This window comes from Acomys minous (genome assembly GCF_964271855.1).
Source record: "Acomys minous genome assembly, chromosome: 12".
NCBI classification, from domain to species: Eukaryota; Metazoa; Chordata; class Mammalia; order Rodentia; family Muridae; genus Acomys; species Acomys minous.
Genome location: NC_140493.1, coordinates 75465132 through 75487845, shown reverse-complemented (window position 1 = coordinate 75487845; position 22714 = coordinate 75465132). Strand labels below are relative to the sequence as shown.

At 45.5% G+C, this 22714-nt stretch overlaps 1 long non-coding RNA gene across 1 annotated transcript in view; it reads right to left on the bottom strand.

Annotated features, from left to right (window-relative positions):
• Positions 1-22301, bottom strand: part of LOC311579386 — a 263507-nt gene extending 241206 nt beyond the window's left edge. The window contains exon 1 of the long non-coding RNA XR_014773132.1: positions 22272-22301. This is a non-coding gene — a long non-coding RNA (uncharacterized lncRNA). The remainder of the gene's footprint in view (positions 1-22271) is intronic.
• Between the last annotated feature and the right edge of the window lie 413 nt (positions 22302-22714).

Below are 22714 nucleotides of genomic sequence, written 5' to 3'. Positions count from 1 at the left end.
GGCCAGTCAGGGGTATAAAGAAAGCTCCTGTCTTTAAAAAAAAAAAAAAACCAAGAAAGAACAGACAAGAGATTGGGGGACAATGTGAAGAAGCCTGAAGTGTGGGGGGCACCAGGACGTAAGCCCGATGTCCTCACGAGCTAGAGCAGGGCCTTTCTGCTCTCAGCACCCCATCTTCACCGCATCACACATTCCGAATCCTTTGGCTATCACTTCCTGCTCTGCGTGGACATGCCTGCTTCCGGGACGGGAATAAAGACAGCCCAGCACCAGGAATGGGAAAGCTCAAGTGAATCCCTGTGCCCAGCTGTCCTCTCCCCTCCCCACTAGCCACGGTCACCAACTAACATCTTATCACCAAAGTTCTCAGACACCTCCCTGTAACTGGATATACACTGAACACTGAATAATGTATATGCTTCGATGCTGGAGTGAGGGTGGGAGGTAAGACCTGTAAAAAAAAAAAAGTGTGTGTGTGTGTGTGTGTGTGTGTGTGTGTGTGTGTGTGTAGAGGGAGGGAGAGAGGGGGCACTCCTGGAGGCTGTACTTTCTTCTTCACTGCTTTTAAGAAGATGTGGGGCTCCCCAAAGGATTCCTGGCCAGAGAATAATAACTATAATTACCTTGATCCTCCGAGCTACCATGCTGAGGACTATGAAGGTAGAGGCATAGACAGTTGTGTCTTCTGGTGGATACCCAATTCCTAGCCTGAAACAGTCTGAGCTTGATAGGGAGGTTTGGATCTCAGGGGAGTTGGGGACCCAAATTGACAAGCTACTTGCTTCCCCTTTTAGAAGATTCCTAGGCTGGTAATGGAGGTGTTATCTTCCATTTCTTGTGGACAAAGTGCAGGAGTGAGGAAAGTTAGGAGTGCTGAAGGAGGAAGGTCTTAGACCTTCCAGTCAGATGCAGAAAGGGTGGGAAGAGGAAGTCTTTAGCCTTGGAGAGTGGATGCTCTGGTCCGAGCCGAATACAGTGGCTGCACAGACCGGCACGTGGAATCCCAGTTGAGAGGTGTGTGCTTGCATGTGTGTGCAAGTGCGTGCAACCTCACATGCAGCATGGGAACCCTTACTTTCCAAATTTGTTCCGAAGGGAATATACAAAGGACACCTTGAGAAAAAAGGTTCTCATTTGGGGGCAGAAAAGCTCAAACCAGGAGCAAACAGGTCAGTGTTGCATTGCAGTCATCTGAGTCGAAGCTGTTAGGTGCTGCACTCTGCTACTGCGAGGACGTGAGTTTGGACTAGGACCAGGAGGGAGCACACTCAGCCACTGCATGGCTTTAGGAGCCTCTTTCCTCCAGGGCTTTGCTTTTTCCATTTTCTCAACCTGTACCCCCTGTACCCCCTGCATTCCTCTGGCCCCCATGATAGAATCAACCCCCACCTAAGGTCTGGTCCAACCTCAGTTATACCTTTTCTATTTCTTAGTCACCCAAGTTTTAAATTTAAGTCATACTTGTCAGGGTGACAAAATTTAAAAATGCATGTACTGCTGGTGTGCAACATGGCATTTTAATGTCTTTAGATAACCATGTGGGGAGTGCTCAGAACATTGGGTCACAAAAGCCAAAATATGAGACTCAAATGCTGCCTCCCAGCCTGAGCACTTGTGTGCCTGTAATGGGGTCAGGGCTAGAGGACAGTCACTTCATCCTTCCCTCTTTATTGTGTTGCTGCACTGGCTGGGACTCCTGTGGTACCCATTTCCCAAGTGTGAATGTACACACAGCAGAGGGGGCCATGGAAAATTGAAGCTGGAATTTTCTCACGAAGCTGCCCATCCCATGAGATGCGGGTAGATGGCTCTTTCTTCCATGGACTCTGAGTGGTTCTTTCATCTGAAATACATTTACGTGGTAACTGGCTCAGCTGGTAAAGGCTTCCGCCGCCAAGCCATGTGACATGAGTTCAATTCCCAGCACTCACATGGTGGAAGGGGAGAACCAACTCCTGCAAATTAACCTCTGGCATCCATAAGCACACACAGGCGCACGTGTTCACACATGCATTAAATAAATGAACGCAAATAAAATATTTAACAAATATGGACTGCATCATCAGGACTGGGAACTGCTACATCACCACACAGTGAAAGGCAGAAGGCCAAGCTCCTTCCATCAGGCTCTTTTGTGGAGTTATCGATTCATTGATGAGTGCTCAAGCTTGATGACATAAACACCTCCCCCAAGAGCTCTACCTCCCTCCAAGCGACTTGCTTTGGGAATTAAGCCTCGGACACACACGGACTTTTGGAGAGCCCAAAGCATCTGACCCCTGCCCAGTGATAAGCAGTTATAATTGTCCCAGTTCTGCAGCTAGTTAAGTAGAGGAACGGGGGGATTACCTGGCTCAAACTCAAGTGGGAGACTGTAGTTTCCGGTCCGCAGCCCATCCTTCCTCCATCCCAAAATTAACGCAGGTGCAAGAGCAGAGACAGAAATAGCCGAAAAGCACTTCTTACTGAGTTATCCTAAATTGCCTTGCAATTATTGCCCATCTTTCCCCATCTTCAGTCCTCTCTGTTCTTCTTGCTTGTAGCAAAGTGAAATACTAGAGTCTCTCTTGGGGCGAGTCAATTCTTTCTCCTCCTCTGGAGAGAAGGAATGGAGTAGGGTTTCTCTCTCTTTATTTTTGCCCTTTAGATCCCAAATATACCTCTTGGGAGAATTTTTTTTGTCACAGTAAGTGACTTTACAAAATTGGAAGTGTTCAAACAACGCGCTCTGCTCCACAAGGGTCGTTTGGCGGCTCCCTGCAATAGTAAATCTGCAGGTGGGGAGACATCCTGCTGGGACCAAACCTCCTAATTCAGAAGTGCCTGCTATCGCCACTGCAGCTTCACTCCTCACCTCTGCACCGTTGGAGGGATTATGTGACTAGCAGTGGTGTGTGTAAGGGAGCTGCTTTCAAAATGCCCAGAGGAAAACACTTTCCTAAAAGCAGTTGGAAATGTGATAGAGCTGCCAAAATTATATGGCTCTTTTTATTTTGTGTCAGTCATGCAAAAGTTACTACAATGTCATTGATGGAGGGGGCGGAGGGTGGGGGGGAGGGGTACAGAGCAAAGAGAGACAGGTCAAGAGTCATCGCAATCTGGGCGCTGGGAGAAAAGTCAAGACCAGTTTGCAAGTATGAGTCAGCACCATGGACAGTAGCATAGCTCGTGTGCTGTGGTCCTTCACCGCTGCTTAAAGACAGGTCTACAACTAGAGTCCGATCCTACAAACAGCAGGCCTCCTTCTCCTGACCTGTTTATCTGATCCCTGACTTACCCTCTGCCCTAGCTTGGGCATCTCCTGGGGGCCATGAACAGCTGGCCCTGCCTTGGCACATTTACAGAATGAACTTGCTGCTTTTAGAACTTGGGCCTCCGACATGGAGGGCATCTGGGCTGCTTGGGCCTCCTCCCTCCAGGGTAGGTGACCTTCTTATTTGATGAAGGAGCAGGTGTGCCGCTTTGGTTTTGGCTAGGATTTTTGCTGTGACAGGTGGCCTAGAGCCATTGGACAGGAAGCCTTCCCCTTCCCCCCTAACATCCAGGAGACTCTGGCTGCAGGGGAAGAGGAGGAAGATTAAAAACTAAGGTTTATTATAGAAATAGGGCCATAAAACCACAGGCTACAGCAATGCAACAGCCACAGCCATAAACCCAGAGCCCACTTCATCCTAGAATAGGCAGCAACATTTATGTACAGGTAACAGGATTACACTTGCACTGTGTCTTGGCAATAACTGGTCCTTTGTAAAGTTTTGTGGCTGCTTAATTACGGTGGGTGAGCAAAGAGGTCTGGAGTGGAACAAGGTTGGGGGTGCAAGAAACTGTAGCCAAAGCTGAAGTTCATGAGCAGGGAAACAAGTCAAATGGTCTACATGTTTCAGACTGCTAAACACACGAGGCCTTCCTAGGCTAGAATGGAAAAGTGTCCCTGGAGATTTAGGAAACACAGCCCGTGAAAAATTCCTTGGGGTCTCCTTTCGAACTCTCCAATGTCTTAATTGACTGTGTCACGGTTCTGGTCATGGTCACTGTCACCATTCAGAACTCAGCTCTGGTCTGGCCTTGACGTTTAGGTTCCTTGAGTCTCTTACACTGATGACTTGTAGAGTCCCCCCCCACCCCTTATCTTTCCAGGGAATAGTAAATCCAGGAGGTTGATTTATAGGGCAAACTCTTGGTGCTCTGAATAGTCTGGTAAAGCCAGGATGTGACACTGAGACTACCCCCGGAGTGAGTGTCCTAAACAACTGATGTGCCTATGACACTAAATCCCCATGAACAGTCACTTTACAGAATTGCACAGAACACCAACGGGATGCCGGGGGCTGAGGACACGAGAGCTGTGAAATTGATTAGACACAATCCCTTCTTGTAACCTTTCCAATTTGATACTGGAGTTGCAATGGTAACCAGTGGATTGGAATATAACAGATGTGTGGCAATCCGCAGTGCCCCTGGAGGGTAGATTCACAAACTTACTCAATACTGTATTTGCATACACTAATGCACAACAGCTCTTGTAACTACCATGACAGGAAAGAAGATATGACAGACAGCAGTACACCTCCATTTAGCTCTCGGACTATAGAAACAGTGGTCTCCTCAATACGTTGGAATTTTTTTCAGCAGTATAACACAGGGGGAAGGAAAAGGCTGAGGTCCTTGCCAGCCAGACAAAGAGTTGGTATCCTGGAAATATTTATAATTTGTCAAGGGCCCTTTGCAGGAGACTCTGGAGCTGAGACAATGCGATCAGAAATTCCACACCTTGCCTGGGACTGCTGAGGTGTGCATGGCTCCAGCTCTCTAAACTAAATCTCATGTTAGCACTGCTAGAGAACTCAGGCCCTCCACGTGACCAGTCCCTGAGTAGAGAGGGCTGTAAGCAGAGCCTGAACAACCCCTCCCCCCAGCAGTCCCGTGGTTGGAAGGCAGCCTGACCACTGTCACATAATATGGGTTACGCATTGACCAAACCCCACTCTCTACCCAGAGAAAGAATGACCCCAGACAAGCAGCACAAGTCATGTATGCCTCGTTTCCTTACCTCTGTCATATAGCATAGATCGCACATTAACTAGGCCGGCTTCTCTGAGGTGCAAGGCCTGCCATCCCCGGAGGACCTTCAAGGAAGCCATCTTGCTTTTCTTACATGCCTGAAGTTCTACTCCCGTTTTCTCCCGTTACTTCTGCTTCAAGATCGCAGTGCGTCCCTCCTTCCTCTTCATTTCCCTCCTTTCCTCACCCTCTCCAAAACCCCACGATCACCAGGAAGACAGACTTTGTAGGATCACTGGGTCTCTCTGTCTTTCTTTGCAGTGTGCTTCTTTTCTACTTCTCGCTACTGTTTGTTCAGTTGGCTTCTTGAGAAACGATGGTCAAACCTGGCTTGTTGGGATTTCCGGGGCCCAGACTCTCATGCAAATAGCATTTGTAGCGCTCCGAAGGAGGTGTTCTTATTACCCAATGCTTCACAGATGGGGAGATGGTTCATAGGGAACTGAACCAAAGCCATAAAGCCCCACAGCTGGGCAACATCAGCCCAAGCAGCCTGGCTTCGGATACAAGTCTTTCCTTGACCAAATTTCACTCAACCCTATCTGCATCTTTTCCCATCAGCCCTTGCCCAATTCAAGCAGGAACCCTGCTGAGTAGGTTTAGCCTGAATCCTACACTCTCAGCACACTGATCAAATACTGTGTCCTTCACCATCCTCCTGGAGTTAGGGTTGTTGTTTCAGCAACTCCTGAAGATGAGGTAGCCTGAACCCTCACCCTTGGTGGTGTCTTCTCTGAGTAACCCTCACCTCAGCAGTCCCCAGGGCAGTGCTCTGCCTCCGCGCCATGCACGCAGGCTATAACTCCTGTCTTGCTTAGGGTCTTATTGCTGTGAAGAGACACCATGACCACGGCAACTCTTGTAAAAAAAAAAAGCATTTAATTGGGGTTGGCTTACCATTTCAGAAGTTTAGTCCATTATCATCACGGTGGGAAGCATGGCAGCATGCAGGCAGACATGGTACTAGAGGAGCCGAGAGAGCTTTACATCTTCATCCCAAGGCAGCCAGGAGGAGGCCCCCATTCCACACTAGGTGGAGCATGACCATAGGAAACCTCAAAGCCCACCCCCCACAGTGACACACTTCCTCTAACAAGGCCACACCTATTCCGATAGGGCCATATCTCCTCACAGCACCACTCTCCATGGACCATGCATTTAAACACATGGGTCTATGGGGGGCCGTTCTTATTCAAACCACCACAACACCCCAGTCTTCCATGTTGCCCTTGGAGTTGAGCCTTGTCTCTATCTCTACTGAAGATGCCCCTCCCGCCCCCCCCCCCCCCCGCCCAGCTTAGTGGTCCTCATATCCATTTTGATGCTTAAGAATAAAGTCACCTGTTAGTTTCAACAAGTGTCACAAATAATATTCACGTTTGGCGTTCTCATCTGTCTAATGTTCTTTCCCTCTGTGTTACACTGAATTTCCCATGGGAAGATTCAAGTTCAAGTCTCTGCTCTGCATCTACTTGCAGTGTAACTTTGGATAAGCCATATGTTGGTATATGTCTAGGACTCAGTTTCCTTCATTGACAAATAGCAACAGTAGTAACTCATGCTCATCTGGAGCGTTGTCACTTACAAAATGTCTTGTCAGGCACCATCCCATCTGATGCCCATCGCTCTCTGTGAAGATGATGACGGTCTTGATTTTACATGAGAGGAAACACAGAGCTCAGGACCTGGACAAGGTCACACAAACCGGACTTCTGGAATTGGAGTAAGGTCTGACTGGGACCCATGCGAGTCTGCCATTAGCTCCTTTCCCACGGTTCTGGAGTTATAGGCATGGCTTGGACTCCCAAGGGCACCCAACTGAGATTTCCAGGTTTCTGTGTCCCAGGACAAAGAACTGGACCAGGGGCATGGCTGGTAGAAATGGAGACAGTTTGTTAAGAAATGGACCACTCCTAGTGCCTCCCAGTGCCTCCCTATGGGTGTTGCTGGTCACGGAGGCCCTAGCGGCTCCCGCAACAATGCCGACTGTTGTCATTGTGCTTAGTTGTCCACTAGAACTGTTTGACAAAATTCTATTGCTGAAGACATCTCACATCTTGGTTGCAAGAAATAGAGAAACCAAGCTGAGCTGGAAGACTTCTCCCTGCTGGCTTGCTTTGATAATGCCAGCATGTGCTATGTAGGTCACTAGGGGAGAAAAGGCAGCAACAGTCTTTCCCAGTTATGAAATCTGCGAGTGACAATAGCAACCTGTCAGGTCAGGTGTGTCCACTGGGTCAGTAGCGGCACAACTGTCACAGGGCTAGCCAACTGTTTTTCTGATTGCATTTGAGACCTGTCTCACAGGAGGGAATTCATGCCCGAATCTCTATTTTTTTTAATTTTTATTTTAAAAATTGTTTTTCAGTTTTACGAGTCAGGATTTCTCTGTGTAATAGCCCTGGCTATCTCGGACTCACTTTGTAGACCAGGTTGGCCTTGAAATCACAGAGGAGGCCTGTTTCTGTCTCCTGAGTGCTGGGACTAAAGGTGTGTGTTGCCACACCTGAGTCATGCCTGAGTCTCTAAATCTGGTCACAAGTCAAGAGTTGAAGTGGTCATAGCCCTGCTCCCCGCTCCCAGGGGATGGGACTATTAGCATTGTTTTGCTAAGTGAAATACATTGTCACACTGTCTTGGAAATATTTACATGAGTACACATAATTAGTGCTGCTCTCTCAGCCTTGGTCAGATAAGCTTTTGTTTGCAGTGGACAGTGGTCAACACAGAGACACATTAACTAGTCAGTGTGGAGAGTAAGTGGTGGCTGAGTGCTTGCTCACAGCTCTAAACTGAACACCTGAGTCACTCTTCCGAGGCTCAGAGAGCATTGTGGAAGAAAGACAGAGAGAATATAAGAGCTGGAGGACAAGGAGGAGGAGGAGGAAGGGGAGGAGGAGAAGGGCTGGGAAACGCCGCCCTCCAGGCATGATGCTGCCATTGGACTCATAACCTCATAGATGCTCTGGTTAGCTGTATAATACCTGACAAGACCTAAGACTGAGCCTGTCACGAGCCCATCACGAATGGAGGAGGGGCTTATGAGGCCACACCCCTCTCCTGGAAGCTATTGGCAGTAATGGCTGCTGGGGTAAAGGCAATCGCTTTTTTTCAGTGGAGTTGCCCATGCTCCAGTGAACAAACCCCTCCTCATGGTGATGCAGGCAGCCCTCACTAGCCCTACTGAGTCATAAAAAGCAAACCCCAAATTCCAAACAAACAACAAAAAAGAGTTGTGAGACTAGAAGGGGGTGGGAGAGGGTCATTGGAGCTGGAAATGGTGGGAATACACTGCACAAACATGGAACTGTCAAAGAATGATACTTTTAAACAAGTAAAATCCCTCCTACATGCAGGAATAGAATTTACCTCCATAGCCCCTGTGCACTCACTGCTCTATTCAACAAGTACTGACTTTCTTCCATCTCCCACGTGACTGTATGGAAAAATAGTCTTCATTTCAATTTTTAATTAATTTTCTCTTAGTTAAGACTTTTTAAAAATAAAATGTCAAGTTATACACAAACACACATATGTGTACACACACACACACACACACACACACACACACACACACACACACACACACACACACACACACACACACCAACAAAATGAACATCCAAGTGCCAAAGCTGTCCAGAGAGCTGGGGAAGGTGAGATTCTCAGAGGCTGGAGAAAAGCGCCCTTTGTGGGTCATTTGCATAGCGCCAGCCTTCCCCAGCATTTGGAGACTGTCTCCGTAAGCTTTGCTCTGTCTTGGCCCTAGAAAGGAGGAGTTTCCAGCCTTCCCCATCACCGGCTTCCGCGCATTGGTTTCTTTCACCCCTCAATGCCTCCCCCTCCCTTGCGTTACCCTCCTGCCGCACTGCTAGCCCACACCTGGTCGAGGAAGTGAAGAGTCCAGGGCACCAGTGGGCTCTTACTGTGGGGTCGTCACGATCCAGTGGTGCAGACAGCCACACCTCTCTGCGAACCCGAGTGGATGAAGGGATCTTTTACAACCCCTCGCCTCTCCCGAGAGACTCGTGGGAGGAGGACTCCTCAGACCACCTCGTAATATAGACTTCCTTTTGAAACTGCCTCTTGCCCTTCCCTTCCCCAGGCTGAGAAATCCTTCTCCCCGCTCTTCCATCTTTCCTGGTACTCACTCTGGGGATAGCCAGAGCATCTCCGAGCTGAGGCTCAGCCCCCAGAGGGCCCAAAGGAGAAAGGGCAAAAATATAAAACAAAGATTATGCAAAAGAATTATCCCGCGTGTTTCTCCCATCTCCCTCATCTCCCGGGTAAATTACCCTATTATTCTGCTCCCTTAGGACTCGAGATCGTCCTTATTTCTTCTTTTGAGCTAAAGTCATTCATGCAGTAAATTAGTTCTTTGCTTCGAAATAGCTCTGATTGTAGCCGTTGCTGCCACCAGCAGCAGCACCACCATGTCCCCGGACAGTTTCCAAAAAAAAAAAAAACTAAGGATAAACGGAAAAGAAAAGAAAAGAAAAGAAAAGAAAAGATAAAAGCTTCAATACTCACCCCCCCAACCCCCGCCTGTGCTCCCTCATGTTCTGTTCACAGGCATAGAGAGACATGGGGTGCCCATTTCCTAGGAAATGATTTCTTCGAAAGGCAAATTAGACGACAAGCGGGAATACAGATAGAGCCCTAATCCAGAAACAGCTCCAATGGGTCAGGGACAATTAGCCACCGTAGCCATGCACTGGCACTCTGTCCTCTCCTCTCAGATGCAAGCCTTGCTTCAGCTTGGGTCACTAAGGAAGCAGAATAGCAACGTGGGTAAGAGTTTTAGCTGGTGGTGTCTGGCACGTGCCTTGGAAGTCCTGGATCTGTAGAGTTCCATACCTCATTGAGGCTCGGGGCTGCCTCAGCCTCTCCTCTTAGACCTCTAGTAGGCAAACCAAATTTAGAACGTCCTTCTTGCCGTTCCCCCTTCCCACTGTGCTCGTCTCATGACCTTCCCCAGCTCTGGAAATGTCGGTTCCAATCTTCACGCCATTGACTCCGCCCCTTCCCAGACAGTAGCTTTGCCATGGAGCAAATGGACTCTCTTTCATAGTCTTCCTGCTTTTCCCCAGCCCTACTGTCGCATCCTGGACCCATCTAGCTGTCATCTCTCACCTGTACATTCCAGGGTCTTCTAACTGGCTTCTGTATTGTTTTCTTTATCTCCAGAATGAATATATATATATATTAAATGCTTGTTTGTTTGAGACAGGGTCATACCATGTGGTCCTGGCTAGCCTTGAATTCACTATGTAACCTGTGCTAGGCTTAAACTCATGATGCTCCTGCCTCAGCCTCCTGAGGCTTGCATTCAGGCAAGAGGTTCTCTTCTTCTTTTTAAAAAAATATTATTACTGTCAGTCTGTCTGTCTCTCTCTCTCTCTGTGTGTGCGTGTGCGTGTGTGTGTGTACTACATGCATGCAGGTGCCCATGGAGGCCAGAAGAGGGTGTTTTATATCCACGTGTTTTATATGCACATGGTTGTGAGCCACTCAATGTGGGTTCTGGGAACTGAACTTGAGTACTCTGGAAGAGCAGCAGGTGCTCCTTAATGGCTGAGCTATCCCATCAGCCCCACAAAGCATCTCTTAAAAACCATAAATTACCCTCCCCCAATGGCTTCTATATGATTTGTGGTAATAGCCCAGGCCATGAGCACTCTGTAGCCCTTCCCGTGGATGTCTGTGGTTAATCCCTGCTTTGCAAGGTCTGCCTAAAATATTATTTGTCTTATGCAGGGTAACTGCGTGTGTGTGTGTGTGTGTGTGTGTGTGTGTGTGTGTGTGTGTGTACAGGGAGGGGATTAGAAAAGAATGAACAAGTGTAGTTGTCCTGGTTAGTTAGTTTATTTATTTATTTTTGTTAAATTGACACAGATAGAGTCATTTATGAAGAAGGAACCTTGACCCTTGACTGAGAAAATGTCCCTCCAAGACTGGCCCATGAGCAAGCCTATGGAGCGTTTTCTTGATTGAAGGTAGTTTTAGGAGAGCACAGACCATTGTGTGTGGTGGCACTCCCAGGCAGGTGGTCCTATGCTGTATAAGAAAACAAGTTGAGCAAGCCACAAGGAACAAGCCAGTAAGCAGCAGCCCTCCTTTATGACCTGGGATCAGTTCCTGCCTCTAGGTCCCTTGCCTTGAACTCCTGCCCTGACTTCTACAGTGATGGAGTACGACCTGGGAGTTGTAAGCTGAAATCAAGCCTTTCCTCTCTAGCTGCTCTGGGCATGACCGTCATCACAATACCAGAAACCTAACAAGGACAGAAATTGGTACAAGGCTCATGGAGTACTGTTGTGACACTCCTGGCCATGTTGGTTTTGGGAGGACGTGAAAGAACATGGGGATTTTGGGGTAGAAAAGCTATTGAACGCTCAGAGCTTGGTGGATTACTATCATAGAGGCTTGGGAAACAACGCTAAGAGTCATACAGACAATGGAGGCCTGGCTTCCAGAGTTTCAGAGGGAAGCAATGACTCTGGTCTGGCTATTTTTCCCAGGGCTGATAAATCAACTCTGATTTACAAGATACCAGAATCCCTAAAGTGAAACCTTTGTTTTTCTGGGACAATTGATGTTGGCCAGCTGGAGTTGAAGAATCAGCTGTAATTAAAACGAGACCAGCATCATTGGGATGAAGTCTTTCGCAAGTGTTTTCTCAAGATTAACGCTCAGAGGCTGAGGTCCAATGTGTGCGTGTGCGTGTACGTGTGTGTTTGGGGGGGGGCGGTCACAGCTGAACTTGTGCTGCTTTTGAAGGCATGAAGAGGTCATGGAGAGCAGCTGAGGCTTGGCACCTGGAGAGGCCAGGAGAGGCCATTGGTGAAGGTAAAGTCTCATTCCAATAGAAGTCGCAAGACTGAAGAGGTCGTGCAGAGAAGTTGGGACTTGGCACCATGTGGCAGGGTTAGAGTCCCTGAAGAGAGCCGTGGACAGACTGTTGTTTGTAAAGGTGCAGCCCCGATGCAGTGGAGACCCCGCATTATCATGGGATGGCAACTAAGGACAGCAGCAGATGCATCAGTCTGAGCCTAGAAAACAATCAGGATGTGCTATGAAGGGCAGAGAAGCAGAGCTGTACCTGCCCATTGGAGCCCAGAGGATAGTGTGTCCCAGACATTACATACTGAATTAATTGTGTTGTTCGAGTTTGATTTTTATTTTGCTTTGATTGTGACTGAGCCCTGATTATTACTGCTTGGAGTAAGAAAAAATTTAACCTTTTGGTATATATATATATTTGTTTTTGTTTTTGAATTTTATAGGAGCCCACACTTGGGAGATTTTGGACCTTTTAGAGAGGCTTTGAACATTGAAAGAGACCTTGGATGTTTTCAAAGAGATTGAACTTTTTAACGTGTTTGAACTTGTAAAGACTATGGAAATTTCAAAAGCTTGAATGTGTTTTATATTGAGATATTGACATTAATATGAGACCCTAGGGATAAACAAAAAAGGGAAAGATTATGGCTTAGGAGTAATGTATTGGTGTGCCAAGTTGAAAAGGGATCAATTGTCCCAGTTAGTTACTTTCAACTTGACACAAATTAGTCATTTCAGGAAGACTCCAGTTGAAAAAAAATGCTCCACCAAGATTGGTCTGTGTGCAAGCCGGTGGGATATTTTCTTGACTAATGGCTGATCTGGAAGGACAGATTCTGCTCTGTGTGGTGCCACCCTTGGACAGGTGCTCCTACGTTGTATAAGAAGAAAGCCGACCAAATAAGCCGTGAAGGGTAAGCAGCGCTCCTGCGTTATATGTGCGTCAGTGCCTCCAGGTTCCTGCCTTGCGTTCCTGCTCTGATTTTCCCCAGTGATGGAGTGTGACCTGAGAGTTGTAAGTTCAGATAAACTCTTTCTTACTGGTTCTTCTGGTCATGATCTTTATCACAGCAGTAAACCTAAGTAGAACACTGATCCTCAGAATGGGCAAGATCACTTGGAACAGAGGTCTTCACAGTTTCTGCAGGAAATCCTAAAGCTTTTTCTCAACGACTGATGTCACTGCTCATCTGCTTTCTACATGCCCCGTGATGCCTGCCCACTCCTCCTAAATCACTTATGGCTGTGGGTCTAAATCAGCTGAAAGGATATTGAAGGAGATTGTTTAAAATACAGGCTAGGGGCCAATACCCAGGAAATAAGATTGGTCAGTAGCATAATGGTTTTTGTTTTTTGTTTTTTAAAAAGATTTATTTATTTACTATTATGTACCTAGTACTCTAGGCCTGCATGTACACCCGCAGGCCAGAAGAGGGCATCAGATCATATTATAGATGGTTGTGAGCCACCATGTAATTGCTGGGAACTGAACTCAGAACCTCTGGAATAGCAGCCAGTGCCCTTAACATCTGAGCCATCTCTCCAGCCAGCATAATGGCCTTTTAAATGAATGGCTCAAGTGAGCCTGACACAGTGGGAAATAGACCACATGTTTACTATGTGAAAATAGAACACATAACAGCATCTGTGGTATTGTGGCTATGATCTTTTTTTTAAAAAGTATATTTAAAGGTTGATTTTTTACTCATCTTCAAGAAGGAGATCCTCTGACCTCCATGCAGGCACACAGATTACATACACAAATCACATGTGCACTATGGAAAAACACAGTGGAAAACTGGTCCAAATGGAGGCCAATGTATATATTAAATTTATTATCAAACATCTTCAGGCAATGTCCTAGATCAGGAATACCCAGTAGGGGTCGATGCTCACTTAGGAAGCTGCTCTTACAAGCAGAGTGTCTCTGCAGTCCAGTAGACATGTGTGAGTCAGGTTCAGTCTCTCCTTAATGAGTTACTACTTAAGAGAGTTGGGCTCAGTCGCTCCTTCATAGGTTGCCTCACGAAGGGTCAGGCTTGGTTACTCCATTATAGGCTTCCTCACAGAAAACCAGTTCCCTCAACTTCTGATGGTTTGTTAACAGATACCGTAACATTGACTTTGTTCACTTAAAAGAGCCCAAAGGAACTCCTGTTTTTGGGTCCTTTTGGTCTATCTTTTAACCTCCACATCGGGCACTGTGGTAATTATTATCTATAACATACAATTAATTTATTTGTATTTATTCTCTTTTTAAAAGCATCATTATCATCACCATCACTATTATGTGTATTTGTGACATGTATGTGAGCATGCCCACTCCATGCCATGAGTATAGAGGTCAGAGGACAACTGTATGGGTCAGTTCACCTTCCACCTTCATGTGGGTTCCAGGGACAGAACTCAAGTTGCTATGCTTGCGTGGCGAGTGTCTTTATCCGCTAAGCCATCCTGTGAGCCCTTACTTTGACTTTTTCTGAGACAGAGTCTTACTGTGCAGCCCACGTGACCTAACCTGAAGGCAGGTGTCCCTCCATGCCTGGTATGTGCCAGCTGTTGTGTCTACAGACTCCTTTCTACAATCACTTTCCTTTTTTTCTGAAGTGTTTTTTTTTTTTAGAAGTTCACTTAGTGACGTTCTGTTAGTGGTTATTTCTTCCAGATTTGATTATCTGTAAATACAGTTTTTCATATTCATTCTTATGAGAGTTTTTGCGGAGTGTACACTTCTGGATTGATAGTGCTTTTTCTTAGGGCTTTGTCATTTTTTCTGATGTCCTGTCCTGATTGTCTGATGTTTGCAACATATGTAAATATTCTGTACTTCACAACAATACATTTAGTGTACATTTCTAAAATATCCTACATGTTACATATTGTACTGTTAACAAATATGTTTTTCTATTACTCATGGACAATATTCATTAATTTTTATTTATTTATTATCTAACTTTTTTATTCTTTTCATATTGTCTCTGATTAAATGCACCCTGAATCTTTTGACTTTCTCTTGCGTACATCTTAACTTTTCATTATTTTACATTATCTTATCGCTGAATACTTTCCTCAGATTGATCTTCTAGTCAACCAAATTATCTTTTCAACTGTGTCTAATTTATTATATTCCTCCATTTCTATAAATACTATTTTGATATTTCAATGATTATTTATGGTAATTTGCATGGTCTCTTACTCATAGTTCATTTATTTTTTCAAATTCTTTGAATATTATATAGAAATCTTATTTTTTTCCATTTTTCCCCCATTGGGTTTTCAATACAGGGTTTCTCTGTGTAGTCTTGGCTGTCCTGGACTCACTTTGTCGACCAGGCTGGCCTCGAACTCATAGTGATCTGTCTGCCTCTGCTTTCCTGAGTGCTGGGACTAAAGGTGTGCATCAGCTTAGAAATTTTATTTTATTAAAGAAAGCATAAATATCTAACTTTATGGAGCTTACATCTAGCAGATAGTTTTAATATTGGAAATCATTGCAAAGCTGTATTTATTGTTGGTTTCTTCTCTAGATTTTCATTTACAGCTGTTTGTTTCACTATATAGTTATAATTCTTGACTGAATTCATGTCATGTATGATTGCACATAATCTATGGGAGTTTATGGGACCTAGATTTGGAGGTACTTTCCTTGGATGTGCTTCCTTCGGGAGCCAGGAAAATCCTACTCTTTTGAAAACTAAAATCGGATCCCTTTGGAGAGCTTAGATTCCGGTGAGAGTCTTGCTCCATTTCTTTACCTTGCCAGTGCTCCAGGGTTCCATCTTCCCACCAGTAGAGGCTCTGATGTCAGAGGCAGTCCGTGACAAATACTTGCCTTAAATATTTTTATTGTGACAAATATAGTAACTGTGGTAAAAACATTTAATTTCAGACACTCCAAGTGTATAATTAATTCAGTGTTATTAATTACATTCACAGTGTTATATAACTATCACTATTCATTTTAATAACGTTCTTTTTGACAAGACCTCATGTAACCCGGGCTGCTTTTAACCTTGTCATAGAGGTGAGGTTGATCTCTCTCTCTCTCTCTCTCTCTCTCTCTCTCTCTCTCTCTCTCTCTCTCTCTCTCTCTCTCTCTCTCGTGTGTGTGTGTGTGTGTGTGTGTGTGTGTGTGTGTGTGTGTGTGTGTCTCAAGTGTGGACATACAGGTGCCGCATCACGTGTGTACAGGTCAGAGGGCAACCTCTGGTGTCAGTCTTCACCTGCCATCTTGTTTGAGACAAGCTCTCCTGTTGGCTGCCGTCCACAGAGGATTGCTGGCCTGTGAGCGTTTGATGATGATTCTCCTGTTTTCACCTCCCACCTCCTGGCAGGGCTGCTGAGATTAGCGATGCTTGAGCCACTGCATCCAGCTTTTTGTGGGATCTGGGATCTGAACTCATATCATCAGGATTTCACGGTAAGTACCTTCCCCATGAGCTATCTCCCTGGGCCAGCCTTGGCTTGGTGCTCGTGCCTCCAACCGACTGGGACTGCAGTTGCATGGTCTGTGCAGTGCTGGGGAATCAAATCCAAGGCTTTGTACATGCTCACCAGCTGAGTGGCAGCCCTGGCCCAACTACCAAAACCTTTCCCTACCCCCCAAACAGAAAATCTGTTACCATTAAGCAATAACTTTTCATTTCCCAGCCCTCCAGCACTGTCTGTCTTGCCATCTTTATCTAGTGGGGAAATTTCACACGAACGGGATCACATGGTAAGGTGTCCTTTGTGCCTTCCTTGTTCCACTTGGCATAAAGTTTCCAAGGTTCAGCCATACTGAGCGTGTGCCAGAGCTTCCTTCCTTCACAGGTTGGATAACATTCTGTGGATGGACAGGTAGCATTTTGTTTATCAATCTGTGTCCTCATGGGCTCTGGTTGCTCCCATTTTCTACTTTATGAATGCACCCGCAATCAGCGCTGACACACAACTGCCTACTTGACCCTGCTTTTAAACCTTGGGATTTACCTAGGCGTGGGGTTCCGTGTCACGTGCCATCCCATTAATTTGCTGAGGAACCCACATATAGTTCCCGAGGGTCTGCGCTGTTCTACATGGCCGCCGGCAATGAACTAATGATCTCACTTTTCCATCTTTTTGCCGACACTTGGTATTTTGCACTATTATTACCATGATGAGGGGGTGTGATGTGTCTCATGTGGCTTTGTGTTTCCTTGGGGTTGATGACAGTGAGCTGTTTTTCATGGGCTTATTTTCTACTTGCATATTTTCTTTGAAGGAAACTCATTTTGTTCATGCTTTAACTGGGTTGTCTTTTTTGTTGGATGTGGAAGTTTATTTGTATTCTAGATATCAAATCATCATCAAAAAATCTGTACAGCTTTTCTTGCACTCTATAGGCTGTCTTTTTACTTTGTTGATAATGGCCTTCCATATACAAATGTATTTAGTCTTGAGAACTCTGATGTTCTTTCTTCTGTGCTTGTGGCGCTTTTGATGCACTTTTCCATGGGAACCCTGAAGTCATGGAGACACCTCTCTGCCTTCTAGTAAGACTTTTGCACTTTTAGTTCTTGTATTTCAATTATTGACCTACTTTGCACTGATCTTAGAACTTGTTATAAGGTTGTAGTCCACTAACTCCACATGGAAATCCAGTAGTGGAGTCAACCACTGTTGAAGAGACTCTGTCTCCACTGAAAAGACCTGGAGCCTTGCCAAAAAATCCATTGACCATAGTCAATGAGTTTCTATCTGGGATGTCAGTTCAAGACCCTTGGTCTAACTCAGTGGGTCTCAACCTTCCTAATGCTGCGACCCTTTAATACAGTTCCTCATGTTGTCGTGACCCCAACTGTAAAATTGTTCTGTTGCTACCTCATAACTTTCATTTTGCTAAAGTTACGAATCCTAATGTAAATATCTGATATGCATGATATCTGATATTTGACTCCCAAAGGTTGAGAACCATTGGTCTACAGGAGGGTTCTTATACCAGCTCACCTCTGTTTGGATCCCGATAGCTTTGTAGTAAAGGTTATGATGATTATTAAAAATCTCTTGTGATTCTATGTGCGTTGGGGGATTTAGCTATTCTGTTTCTACCTTCAAAATCAGATTTTTGATAGATTGCTTTGGGCGCTATAGATAACTAGTCTCTTTGTCTGTGGACATGAGTGCCTTTTCATCTACTTAAATTGTCTTTAAATTTTTTTTTCAGCAGTGTTTCATGGTTTTCAGTGTGCGAATCTTTCACTTCCTTGGTTAAATTTATTCATAGATAGTCTATTCTTTTAGACAACTTTAAAAAAAAGTTTTCCTATTCTTGTTACAGGTGTATAGAAACAGAATTAATTTTCTTTTTTTTTCTTTTCTTTTTTTTTTTTGTGATTCTTTGTCCTGGGTTTTTGTTTTGATTTTTTTTTTTGAGACAATGCCTCAATTTTCTGCACAGGCTAGCCTTACACTGACCATGTAGCCGAGGCTAGCCTTAAGCTTTCAGTGATGTCCCAACACTGCACCCCCACCCCCTCCCTGTCCCACCGCCCCATCCTCTGGAGCACCGAGATAACAAGCATTCTCCACCACACTCGCTGTTAATTCGCCTTTTTTTTTTTGTTTAATTTTTAAGACCGACACTAGCAGCTTCTAGGAGATTCTTTTATATTTCCATAACTGGGGCCGAATCATTTATTCACAGATGCTACTTGACCTCCCGCTTTCCAGCTCGGGTACTTTTAGTTGTTTTTCTTGTCTAATTGCTTTTGTGGTGAGATTTTAAAATGCTGAGGTAAAAGAAGACATCTTTGTCTTGGTCTTTTTGTTTTTCAGTGCTTAAAACTCCTCACCTTTGATTCATGCATTTGAGAGATGGTGTGTGTGTGCGTGTGTGTGTGTGTGTGTGTGTGTGTGTGTGTGTGTGTGTGTGTGATTTCCTAATTTCCACTCGCGTTTGTCCCAGCACACACTTACTTCTCTTTTTGTCACCTTTAGCAGAAAGCGTTCCAGTGATCTGGCCTGCTTTCCCTGGACTTCAGTCTGCAGAGTGTCAACCCTGATGACTGACGTTGTGAAACTCTGTTGTAGAAGAGGGGGTACTGGCTTTCATGGCTTAGCAGGACACCCTTTTATCCCCACTGTACCCAGAAGAAGACCAACAGCCCTCCTGTTAGGGTGGACTGCGAGTCTCAGTGAGAATCCAGGAGTTCAGTCGGACTTGGAGGGGCTGGTGGGGACTGAGAGCTCTGGGAAGCTGGCTGGAAGAGGGAGAGAAATACATTTCATGTCCATACTGAAACCCAGTGTGTTTGATTTCTTGGCCCGGTGGCATCATTTGCCTGACCAGTCAATGCTTTGCAATGCGTCATCCATTGCTAGGGAACTTTCTTTTGTGAACGTAGAGTCATACTTTAAGCAGGCACAGCGGTTCTTGGCCTTTCCTTTCGTGTCACCTACCAATACTTCTATACAGCTATACATAATTCTTTCCTGTCCCCCCTCCCCCGCTCTCCTCTCAGGCATACCTTCTAGGTAGTCAGGCATCCATTCCCAGAGCTTCAACATCATATCCCATTTCCTGGGATCTGGGCATAGCCCACCCTAGGTTGCTTTGGTCCTGATGTGGGAAGGCAGCAGCATCCTTGGCTGCCCAACGAACCGTGACCACCCGTCAACACCTGTGCTGCCCCAGAGTTGCAGAGGGAGTTTTCAGTTAAATTGTCTTCACTTTAGGGTGTATAAAGTCTCATTCGCTGCAAGGAATTAATGCCATCTTCCTGGCTCCATGTGAAACCTGCGAGAGCGAATGTCAGCGCCCCGGGATGATTGAAGTCAGAGTGTTCCTATTCGGGCCCTGTCAATCACATCTCTCTCACTGTCTGCTCAGTCTGAAGATCCCAAGTGAGAGTCTTGGGGAAATGCAGATAAGCTAATGACAGCCTGCTAAGGAGCATGAGCAAATGCATCCAAGGGGACCTTGTGATGGAGGAGGTGGTCCCCCATCTCCAGGGAGCCTCCAAGCTATAGGAAGAAATATAGATAGTCTTTCTGACCTAGGAAAACTTAAGAGATGCTGCTGCAAGGGGCTCATCATCTGATGTGCTTGCCCCAGGGGACCCTCTGGCCTGATGGGGAGACACTTTCCTTTAGGAGATGCAGGATGATGGAGGACATCCTGTCCCCAGACTTCCTGGGGTGACTAGAAACCTGACGTGGTCTTTCCAGCACAGGACCACAACAAAGTCCCAGCTGGGTGCTGTTGCCCTGAGTTATCCTGACCAACTCCTTTTCAGCATCCCTTAGGGCTGTTCAGAATTTTTTTTTCATATTCTTGACCAGCCCTGCTGTCCCCTTCTCACTCTCCTTTTTCCAGAGTTTACTGTGGCATTTCTAAGCACGTGGGACAACTTAAAGCTTCACTTTTATAGCTGTCAACATTTTTACTATCATCTTCACCAAGAAAAGCCTATGTCTGTCTCTGACGGTAAATCTTACTTTAGGCATATTTCAGAAACAAACAGAATGATCTCCTTGTACCACAAGGGAACACACAAAGAGAAAGTAGCTCTGCAAGGCAGTTCTTACAAAAAGGGCTGTGCCAAGACTCATAGTGGTTTAGCGAGCCTATTGCAACTTGGGATGTAGGTAGCAACTGTGTCTCATCCCATTTGCCAGAGCTCAATCTCACAATCTGACACAATTGGCTAATTAGTTCACAGAGTAAGGTTCCAAGACACAGAGTCCCCGTGAGGCTCATTTTGCTAACAAAACAATCAAACAAACAAACAAAAACATCAGAACAACAAAAACATTTCTCACAGTATATTAGAAAGCATGCTCTGCTCCGGACACTTCAGTATGTGTGTCTTTAAGCAGAGTTCACATTATTTGTGGGGGTGGTCAAGGAGACAGTATTTTCACCAGTGAAATGGCAAGATGATCAGTTATGTCACACATGTGGCCCCAAACTCTATGAAGGCAGAAAGGGCACTTCTATCACCCAGAAAGTCTGTCCCTGTGCCTTTCTTGTCACCGCTGTCATCTTGCAGAAGCACCACAGGTTCCATCTGTAAAAGTAAGAAGCAATAACAAACAAACCAACAACAAGCAGGGCAGGAGAGATGGCTCCGTGAGTAAAGGCTCTTGCTGTCAAGCTTGATGACATGGGTTAGATTCCCCAGGACCCACATAGCAGAGAGAGAGAACCAACCACAGCAAGCTGTTCTCTGACTTCCACATAAGGTGCCACGACACACACGTACTCACACCACTCCACACACAAACAACAGACAGACAAACAAACAAACTGTAACAAAACTTTAAGCCTCAAAAACAGAAGCAGTCTTCCCCGAGTTTCACACAAATAGACTCCGGACTCACCATGTTACGACGCACAGGTATGGCAAGTCAGTTCCTATCTCCTCTTGTGCAGCTGAGAAGCAGTCAGCATTTCTTCCTCCATTCTGTCTGTAGACAGCTGTGCTTGGGGGTGTTTCCAATGGGGCTGCTGTGAACATCCTCAGGCAAGGCTTTGTGTGGTCCTGTGTTTTCCTTGCTGCTGGGTCATCGCATAGGGAGAAGTCAGCGCTCATGCCATATACGTGCTGTGAGGTGTCGGCGTAGTTTCCCCTTCTCCCCACTGGGTTGTTTGTGCTTCTGTTACTGTACTGTAAAAGTTCCTTTTTTTTTTTCAATACAAGCCCCTAATGGGCACATTTTGAAAACATTTCTTCCTAGTGTGACTCTGCTCATTTTAACTGCCTTTGATGAACAGACATTTTGCATTTTTATGAAATCTAAATGATCTCCTTTTCTTCTATAATGATCATTTTATTACATTTCATTTACTTATGCATGTGCATACTCTTATGCGTGCATTCGTGCGCGCCTGTGTGTGTGCGTGTGCGTGTGCGTGTGTGTGTGTGTGTGTGTGTGTGTGTGTGTGTGTGTGAGCATGCAGGGGCATGCACAAATGTGCAGGCACATCAGTCAATCTGATGTTAGCTGTATGACTTTTATTTTATTTTTAGCTGTAGGACTTTTAAAAGAGCCCAAGCTTGCTCAAGTTTTTCTTCTTTCTTTTTTCTTTTTTTTTTCTTTTTGTTTTCATGATGAGCTTGTGGGAATCATTTCTCTACTACCATGCCGAGTCTAGGATGGATCTCAGGTCATCAGCCTTGGTGGCAGGCATCTTTACTTGCTGAATTGTCCTCCCATCCTATAATGATCAGGTTCTGATTCTCGTTTAAGAAAGCTTGCCTAGCTGGGTAGTGATGGCGCATGCCTTTAATCCCAGCACCCAGGAGGCAGAGGCAGGTGGAGCGCTGTGAGTTCAAGGCCGGCCTGGTCTACCAAGCGAGTCCAGGACAGCCAAGGCTACACAGAGAGACCCTGTCTTGAAAAACAAAACAAAACAAAAAGCAAGCAAGCAAGCTTGCCTATTGGCAGATGATCAAACTGCTCTGCTTTATTCCAAAGTCTTCATAGCCTTACCTTGTACATTTGAATGCATGATTCATCTTGAGGTAATGTTTTATGCATTGTGTGACATGGGGGTCAAGCTTCTGTTTTACCATGTGAGTAGCCAGTTGTCTTAGGCACATTTGTTAGGAAAGATTTTGCTTTACCCACAGGAGAGCCTTGATTAGCTACTGAAAATCACATGACCACTTGCACACAGGTGTACTTCCTGAGTCTCTCTGGTTTTTTTTATTTGACTGTCTGGCTATTCGCCATCCTGTCTTGGTGGTGTCCTGGCTTTGCATCAAGCCTTGAAGATGAGGCATGGCGGTCTTTCCATTTTGTTTGCTTTGCATAGTTCAGATTTTCATATTTTATATACATTTTA